Source organism: Ranitomeya variabilis, chromosome 2 (assembly GCF_051348905.1).
Source record: "Ranitomeya variabilis isolate aRanVar5 chromosome 2, aRanVar5.hap1, whole genome shotgun sequence".
Taxonomy (NCBI): domain Eukaryota; kingdom Metazoa; phylum Chordata; class Amphibia; order Anura; family Dendrobatidae; genus Ranitomeya; species Ranitomeya variabilis.
The window spans coordinates 1085869505-1085879649 of record NC_135233.1 but is presented as its reverse complement, the minus strand read 5'-3'; positions in this window follow the sequence as shown (position 1 = coordinate 1085879649).

The following is a 10145-nucleotide window of genomic DNA, read 5'->3' as shown; positions in this document are numbered from 1 at the left end:
CGCCCGAGCGACGGGGGCGCGCAGCAGCGGCAACAGAAGCTGCAGCTGCAGAGGCAGAGCGGAGACATCCGGAGTCCGAGGCAGAAGCGCGGCGGACAGCGGGAGCGGTGAGAGCGCGGCGGGCAGAAGCAGTGGCAGCGGTAACACCAGCAGGCGGGCCTTTATGGCATAGTGGCCCAACGGAAGCCTCTCCTCAGTTCAAGACATATGAAAGCCGCATAGAGTTTGCTAAAAAACACATGAAGGACTCCCAGATTATGAGAAATAAGATTCTCAGGTCTGATGAGACGAAGATAGACTTTATGGCGATAATTCTAATCGGTATGTGTGGAGAAAACCAGGCACTGCTCATCACCTGCCCAATACAATCCCAACAGTGAAACATGGTGGTGGCAGCATCATGCTATGGGGGTGTTTTTCAGCTACAGGGACAGGATGACTGGTTGTCATTGAAGGAGACATGAATGCGGCCAAGTACAGAGATATCCGGGATGAAAACCTCTTCCAGAGTCCTCTGGACCTCAGACTTGACTGAAGGTTCACCTTCCAACAAGACAATGACCCTAAGCACACAGCTAAAATAACAAAGCAGTGGCTTCAGAACAACTCTGTGACCATTCTTGACTGGCCCAGCCAGAGCCCTGACCTAAACCTAATTAAGCATCTCTGAAGAAACCTGAAAATGGCGTCCACCAACGTTCACCATCCAACCTGACGGAACTGGAGAGGATCTGCAAGGAAGAATGGCCGAGGATCGCCAAATCCAGGTGTGAAAAACGTGTTGCATCATTCCCAAGAAGACTCACGGCTGTACTAGCTCAAAAGGTGCTTCTACTCAATACTGAGCAAAGGGTCTGAATACTTATGACCATGTGATATTTCAGTTTTCGTTTTTTAAGAAATTTAAGAAATTTGTAAAAATTGCTACATTTCTGTTTTTTTTTTCAGTCAAGATGGGGTGCAGAGTGTACATTAATGAATTAATTAATTGAATTTACCAAATGGCTGCAATGAAAAGAAGAGTGAACAATGTAAAGGGCTCTGAATACTTTCCATACCACTGTATATATATATATATATGTACAGCTGGTATAACCTAGGTTTATTCTGTATATAATTATATATGTACAGCAGGTATAACCTAGGTTTATTCTGTATATAATTATATATGTACAGCAGGTATAACCTGGGCATCTCTTGTATACTATTATATATGTACGGCTGGTATAACCTGGGTATCTTCTGTGTATAATTGTATATGTACAGCTGGTATAACCTGGGCATCTCTTGTATACTATTATATATGTACGGCTGGTATAACCTGGGTATCTCTTGTATACTATTATATATGTACAGCTGGTATAACCTGGGCATCTCTTGTATACTATTATATATGTATGGTTGGTATAACCTGGGTATCTCCTGTATATAATTATATATGTACGGCTGGTATAACCTGGGCATCTCTTGTATACTATTATATATGTATGGCTGGTATAACCTGGGTATCTCCTGTATATAATTATATATCTACAGCTGGTATAACCTGGGTGTCTCTTGTATACTATTATATATGTACAGCTGGTATAACCTGGGCATCTCTTGTATACTATTATATATGTACGGCTGGCATAACCTGGGTATCTCTTGTATACTATTATATATGTACAGCTTGTATAACCTGGGCATCTCTTGTATACTATTATATATGTATGGTTGGTATAACCTGGGTATCTCCTGTATATAATTATATATGTACGGCTGGTATAACCTGGGCATCTCTTGTATACTATTATATATGTATGGCTGGTATAACCTGAGTATCTCCTGTATATAATTATATATCTACAGCTGGTATAACCTGGGTGTCTCTTGTATACTATTATATATGTACAGCTGGTATAACCTGGGCATCTCTTGTATACTATTATATATGTACGGCTGGCATAACCTGGGTATCTCTTGTATACTATTATATATGTACAGCTGGTATAACCTGGGCATCTCTTGTATACTATTATATATGTATGGTTGGTATAACCTGGGTATCTCCTGTATATAATTATATATGTACGGCTGGTATAACCTGGGCATCTCTTGTATACTATTATATATGTACAGCTGGTATAACCTGGGCATCTCTTGTATACTATTATATATGTATGGCTGGTATAACCTGGGTATCTCCTGTATATAATTATATATGTACGGCTGGTATAACCTGGGCATCTCTTGTATACTATTATATATGTATGGCTGGTATAACCTGGGTATCTCCTGTATATAATTATATATGTACAGCTGGTATAACCTGGGCATCTCTTGTATACTATTATATATGTACAGCTGGTATAACCTGGGCATCTCTTGTATACTATTATATATATATGGCTGGTATAACCTGGGTATCTCCTGTATATAATTATATATGTACAGCTGGTATAACCTGGGTGTCTCTTGTATTCTATTATACACTCACCGGCCACTTTATTAGGTACACCTGTCCAACTTCTTGTTAACACTTAATTTCTAATCAGCCAATCACATGGCGGCAACTCAGTGCATTTAGGCATGTAGACATGGTCAAGACAATCTCCTGCAGTTCAAACCGAGCATCAGTATGGGGAAGAAAGGTGATTTGAGTGCCTTTGAACGTGGCATGGTTGTTGGTGCCAGAAGGGCTGGTCTGAGTATTTCAGAAACTGCTGATCTACTGGGATTTTCACGCACAACCATCTCTAGGGTTTACAGAGAATGGTCCGAAAAAGAAAAAAAATCCAGTGAGCGGCAGTTCTGTGGGCGGAAATGCCTTGTTGATGCCAGAGGTCAGAGGAGAATGGGCAGACTGGTTCGAGCTGATAGAAAGGCAACAGTGACTCAAATCGCCACCCGTTACAACCAAGGTAGGCCTAAGAGCATCTCTGAACGCACAGTGTGTCGAACTTTGAGGCAGATGGGCTACAGCAGCAGAAGACCACACCGGGTACCACTCCTTTCAGCTAAGAACAGGAAACTGAGGCTACAATTTGTACAAGCTCATCGAAATTGGACAGTAGAAGATTGGAAAAACGTTGCTTGGTCTGATGAGTCTCGATTTCTGCTGCGACATTCGGATGGTAGGGTCAGAATTTGGCGTAAACAACATGAAAGCATGGATCCATCCTGCCTTGTATGGAGCATCTTTGGGATGTGCAGCCGACAAATCTGCGGCAACTGTGTGATGCCATCATGTCAATATGGACCAAAATCTCTGAGGAATGCTTCCAGCACCTTGTTGAATCTATGCCACGAAGAATTGAGGCAGTTCTGAAGGCAAAAGGGGGTCCAACCTGTTACTAGCATGGTGTACCTAATAAAGTGGCCGGTGAGTGTATATGTACAGCTGGTATAACCTGGGCATCTCTTGTATACTATTATATATGTATGGCTGGCTTTTTGGAAGTGCATTTGAGCAGCAAGGTGGCTTGTTGTTGAAGGGAAATAGAGGGAAAAAAAAAAAAAATCTTTATATCTTCAGCTTAGCGAGTGTGAGCGAGCTGAGTGTGACCTGAGCGTAAGTGTGGACGGCGGTAAGTGTGACTTGTGACTCAGTGACTTTGGAATCAGGGAGTTTCCAAGGGAGGAATTGCTGTTCCAAGTGTTAATTAATACTTTGTATTTATTTTTATTTAACGTTTCTGTCTGGTGCAATCCCCATTAGGAGATGTGCTCCACAATTGTTAATGCCATCCAGTGCACATCTTGCCACATGTATGCAGTCCTTGATCAGCCGGTCGAGGGTGCATACTGCTGTGCGAGATGTGAGCACGTTGTGCATTTGGAAACCCAGATACTGGATCTAAATGTGCAGCTGGCAACACTGAGATCCATAGACAATATGGAGGGGAGTCTTCTGCTCACAGAGCAGACGCTCAATGGGATAGATGAAAAGGGGGATGGTAGGATGGAGTTGCAGGACAGTGAAGTAGGTAGCTGGGTGACATTCAGAAAGCGGGGTAGAGGGAAGAGTGCCAGGGAGGCTAGTCCTGATCTTTCACACCCCAATAAGTTTGCTAAGTTGGCAGATGAGGGGGGTGCCAGTACAGGGGTAGCACTGCTGCAGCCAGGCATGTCCTCTGAAAGCCGGAGGAGTGACTGCTCCAGTAAGGAGGGAAATAGGAGAGCAGGGCAGGCCAGACAGGTGCTGGTAGTGGGGGACTCAATTATTAGGGGAACAGATAGGGCAATCTGTCACAAAGACAGGGATCGTCGAACGGTGTGCTGCCTACCTGGCGCTCGAGTCCGACACATCGCTGATCGGGTGGACAGATTACTGGGAGGGGCTGGTGAGGACCCAGCGGTCATTGTGCACATTGGCACAAATGACAAAGTTAGAGGTAGGTAGAAGGTCCTTAAAGATGATTTCAGGGAATTAGGCTGCAAGCTGAAAGCAAGGACCTCCAACGTGGTATTTTCTGAAATACTGCCTGTACCACGTGCCACGCCAGAGAGGCAATGGGAGATTAGGGAGGTTAATAAGTGGCTCAAGAATTGGTGTAGGAAGGGGGGTGTTGTGAACTGTATTTCTTGGCTCCCTCTTGTGATCACTAGCGGTATGACACTTGGATTGTCTTTCTCCAGGTTGGTACCCACCTGGTTCGTTAGGCCTTGGGTGTTCCTATTTAGACTTCCTGGAAACTCAGTCTAGTGCCTGGAATCGATGTAGTCAGTCTATGTCTGTTTGCTCCTGACTCCTGGTCTCCTGCTTTTTGCAAGATAAGCTAAGTCCTGCTTTCTTATTTTTGTTTATTCGCATTTCTGCTATTTTGTTCCAGCTTGTTACAATGTGATTCCTGATTTTTGCTGGAAGCTCTAGGGGGCTGATATTCTCCCCCCACACCGTTAGTCGGTGCGGGGGTTCTTGGATATTCAGCGTGGATATTTTTGTAGGGTTTTTGCTGACCGCATAAGTTCTCTTCCTATTTTCTGCTATTAATTAGTGGGCCTCTCTTTGCTAAATCTAGTTCATACTTACGTTTGTCTTTTCTTCTTACCTCACCGTTATTATTTGTTGGAGGCTTGTATCATAACTTTGGGGTCCTTTCTCTTGAGGCAAGTGAGGTCTTATTTTCTCTGAAAGGGTTAGTTAGTTCTCCGGCTGGTGCGAGACGTCTAGAATCAACGTAGGTACGTTCCCCGGCTACTTCTAGTTGTTGTGCTAGGATCAGATATACGGTCAGCCAAGTTACCACCTCCCTATGAGCTGGTTTTTGTGTTTGCGGACTTAGCTGGAACTTTTGAGATCCTCTACCACTAGGATCATAACAGTATTCCAGGCCTAAAAGTGAATATTTAATGCATTGCAGAAGCGGGATTAAAAGAAAAGAAGTTCAGAGTTGTTTTTTTTTTTTTCTTCCCCTTTTTCCTCTGAGTGGCTTGAAGCTCTGCTGTAGACATGAATGTTCAGACTCTGATTACTAGTGTGGATCAGCTTGCTGCACGAGTGCAGGGCATTCAGGATTTTGTTACTAGTACTCCTATGTCAGAGCCTAAGATACCTATTCCTGAGCTTTTCTCTGGTGATCGATTTAAATTTAGGAATTTTAGGAATAATTGTAAATTGTTTCTATCTTTGAGACCGCGTTCGTCTGGAGACTTAGCTCTGCAAGTTAAAATTGTTATCTCTTTCTTGCGTGGCGACCCTCAGGATTGGGCTTTTTCATTGGCGCCAGGAGATCCGGCATTGGCAAATATTGATGCGTTTTTTCTGGCGCTCGGATTGCTTTATGAGGAGCCCAATCTTGAAATTCAGGCAGAAAAGGCGTTGCTGGCTATCTCTCAGGGCCAGGATGAGGCTGAAGTGTATTGCCAAAAATTTCGGAAATGGTCCGTGCTCACTCAATGGAATGAGTGTGCTCTGGCCGCAAATTTCAGAAATGGCCTTTCTGAAGCCATTAAGAATGTGATGGTGGGTTTTACCATTCCTACAAGTCTGAGTGATTCTATGGCTCTGGCCATTCAGATAGATCGGCGTTTGCGGGAGCGCAAATCTGCTAATCCTCTGGCAGTGTTGTCTGAACAGACACCTGACTCAATGTTATGTGATAGAATTCAGACTAGAACTGAACGACAAAATCATAGACGTCAGAATGGGTTGTGTTTTTACTGTGGTGATTCTACACATGTTATCTCAGCATGCTCTAAACGCCTAACAAAGATGGTTAGTCCTGTCACCATTGGTAATTTGCATCCTAAGTTTATTTTGTCTGTAACTCTAATTTGCTCATTGTCTTCCTACCCTGTTATGGCATTTGTGGATTCAGGTGCAGCCCTGAGTCTTATGGACTTGTCGTTTGCCAAGCGCTGTGGTTTTGTCCTGGAGCCTTTAAAAAATCCCATTCCTCTTAGAGGAATTGATGCTACGCCATTGGCGGAGAATAAACCGCAGTATTGGACACAAGTGACCATGTGCATGACTCCTGAACATCGGGAGGTGATTCGTTTTCTTGTTCTGCATAAAATGCATGATTTGGTCGTTTTGGGTCTGCCATGGTTACAGACCCATAATCCAGTTTTGGATTGGAGGGCTATGTCTGTGTCAAGTTGGGGTTGTCAGGGAATTCATTGCGATTCCCCGTCGGTGTCTATTGCTTCTTCTACTCCTTCTGAAGTTCCGGAGTATTTGTTGGACTATCAGGATGTATTTAGTGAGTCCAGTTCCAGTGCCCTTCCTCCTCATAGGGACTGTGACTGCGCTATAGATTTGATTCCTGGTAGTAAATTTCCTAAGGGACGATTATTTAATCTATCTGTACCTGAACATGCCGCAATGCGTTCTTATATAAAGGAGTCTTTGGAGAAAGGACATATTCGTCCATCCTCTTCCCCTCTTGGTGCGGGATTCTTTTTTGTAGCCAAAAAAGACGGGTCTTTGAGACCTTGTATAGACTACCGGCTTCTGAATAAAATCACGGTCAAATTTCAGTATCCTTTGCCACTATTGTCAGACTTGTTTGCTCGGATTAAGGGTGCCAAGTGGTTCACCAAGATAGATTTTCGTGGTGCGTACAACCTTGTGCGCATTAAGCAGGGAGATGAATGGACAACTGCGTTTAATACGCCCGAAGGTCATTTTGAGTACTTGGTTATGCCTTTTGGGCTCTCTAATGCTCCTTCAGTGTTTCAGTCCTTTATGCATGACATCTTCCGGAAGTATCTAGATAAATTTATGATTGTTTATCTGGATGATATTCTGTTTTTTTCTGATGATTGGGATTCTCATGTAAAGCAAGTCAGGATGGTGTTTCAGGTTTTGCGTGATAATGCTTTGTTTGTAAAGGGCTCAAAGTGTCTCTTTGGAGTGCAGAAGGTTTCCTTTCTGGGTTTCATTTTCTCCCCTTCTACAGTGGAGATGCACCCAGTCAAGGTCCGAGCTATTCATGATTGGACTCAACCCACTTCTGTTAAGAGTCTTCAGAAGTTCTTGGGTTTTGCTAATTTCTACCGTCGTTTTATTGCTAATTTCTCTAGCGTTGTTAAACCTTTGACGGATATGACCAAGAAAGGTTCTGATGTGGCTAATTGGGCTCCGGCAGCCGTGGAGGCTTTCCGGGAGCTGAAGCGCCGGTTTACTTCGGTGCCTGTTTTGTGCCAGCCTGATGTCTCACTTCCCTTTCAGGTTGAAGTGGACGCTTCTGAGATCGGTGCAGGGGCTGTTTTGTCGCAGAGAGGCCCTGGTTGCTCTGTGATGAGACCTTTTTTTTCTAGGAAATTTTCGCCTGCGGAGCGGAACTATGATGTCGGTAATCGGGAGTTGTTGGCCATGAAGTGGGCATTTCAGGAGTGGCGTCATTGGCTCGAGGGAGCTAAGCATCGTGTGGTGGTCTTGACTGATCACAAAAATTTGATGTATCTCGAGTCTGCTAAGCGCTTGAATCCTAGACAGGCTCGTTGGTCGCTGTTTTTCTCCCGTTTTGACTTTGTGGTCTCATACCTGCCTGGTTCGAAGAATGTGAAGGCTGATGCTCTTTCTAGGAGTTTTGTGCCTGACTCTCCGGGAGTCTCAGAGCCAGCTGGTATTCTTAAAGAGGGAGTAATCTTGTCGGCCATCTCTCCTGATTTGCGACGTGTGTTGCAGAGATTTCAGGCTGGTAGACCTGACCCTTGCCCACCTGATAGACTGTTTGTTCCTGATAAATGGACCAGCAGAGTTATCTCCGAGGTTCATTCCTCAGTGTTGGCAGGGCATCCTGGGATTTTTGGTACCAGAGATTTGGTAGCTAGGTCCTTTTGGTGACCTTCCTTGTCGCGGGATGTGCGTTCTTTTGTGCAGTCCTGTGGGATTTGTGTTCGGGCTAAGCCTTGCTGTTCTCGTGCCAGCGGGTTGCTTTTGCCCTTGCCCATCCCGAAGAGGCCATGGACACACATTTCCATGGATTTCATTTCAGATCTTCCGGTGTCCCAAGGAATGTCTGTCATCTGGGTGGCGTGTGATCGCTTTTCCAAGATGGTCCATTTGGTGCCCTTGCCTAAGTTGCCTTCCTCTTCCGATCTGGTTCCTTTGTTCTTTCAGAATGTGGTTCGTTTGCATGGCATTCCTGAGAATATCGTGTCTGACAGAGGATCCCAGTTTGTGTCCAGGTTCTGGCGATCTTTTTGTGCTAAGATGGGCATTGATTTGTCGTTCTCATCTGCCTTTCATCCTCAGACTAATGGCCAAACTGAGCGAACTAATCAGACGCTGGAGGCTTATTTGAGATGTTTTGTTTCTGCGGATCAGGACAATTGGGTGACCTTCTTGCCATTGGCTGAGTTTGCCCTCAATAGTCGGGCTAGTTCCGCTACTTTGGTTTCACCATTTTTCTGCAACTCTGGTTTTCATCCTCGTTTTTCCTCGGGTCATGTTGAATCGTCTGACTGTCCTGGGGTGGATTCCGTGGTGGATAGGTTGCAGCGGATTTGGAATCATGTGGTGGACAACTTGAAATTGTCACAGGAGAAGGCTCAGCGTTTTGCCAACCGCCGCCGCGGTGTGGGTCCCCGACTTCGTGTTGGGGATTTGGTTTGGTTGTCTTCTCGGTATGTCCCTCTGAAGGTTTCCTCTCCTAAGTTTAAGCCTCGCTTTATTGGTCCTTATAAAATTTTGGAAGTCCTTAATCTGGTGTCTTTTCGTTTGGATCTTCCGGTGTCGTTTGCCATTCACAATGTGTTCCATAGGTCTTTGTTGCGGCGGTACGTTGTGCCTGTGGTTCCTGCTGTTGACCCTCCTGCTCCGGTCTTGGTTGAGGGCGAGTTGGAGTACGTGGTGGAGAAGATCTTGGATTCTAGTCTCTCTAGACGGAGGCTTCAGTATCTGGTCAAATGGAAGGGCTATGGTCAGGAGGATAATTCCTGGGTGGTCGCCTCTGATGTTCATGCGGCCGATTTGGTTCATGCCTTTCACGTTGCTCATCCTGATCGCCCTGGTGGTCTTGGTGAGGGTTCGGTGACCCCTCCTTAAAGGCGGGGTACTTTTGTGAACTGTATTTCTTGGCTCCCTCTTGTGATCACTAGCGGTATGACACTTGGATTGTCTTTCTCCAGGTTGGTACCCACCTGGTTCGTTAGGCCTTGGGTGTTCCTATTTAGACTTCCTGGAAACTCAGTCTAGTGCCTGGAATCGATGTAGTCAGTCTATGTCTGTTTGCTCCTGACTCCTGGTCTCCTGCTTTTTGCAAGATAAGCTAATTCCTGCTTTCTTATTTTTGTTTATTCGCATTTCTGCTATTTTGTTCCAGCTTGTTACAATGTGATTCCTGATTTTTGCTGGAAGCTCTAGGGGGCTGATATTCTCCCCCCACACCGTTAGTCGGTGCGGGGGTTCTTGGATATTCAGCATGGATATTTTTGTAGGGTTTTTGCTGACCGCATAAGTTCTCTTCCTATTTTCTGCTATTAATTAGTGGGCCTCTCTTTGCTAAATCTAGTTCATACTTACGTTTGTCTTTTCTTCTTACCTCACCGTTATTATTTGTTGGGGGCTTGTATCATAACTTTGGGGTCCTTTCTCTTGAGGCAAGTGAGGTCTTATTTTCTCTGAAAGGGTTAGTTAGTTCTCCGGCTGGTGCGAGACGTCTAGAATCAACGTAGGTACGTTCCCCGGCTACTTCTAGTTGTTGTGCTAGGAT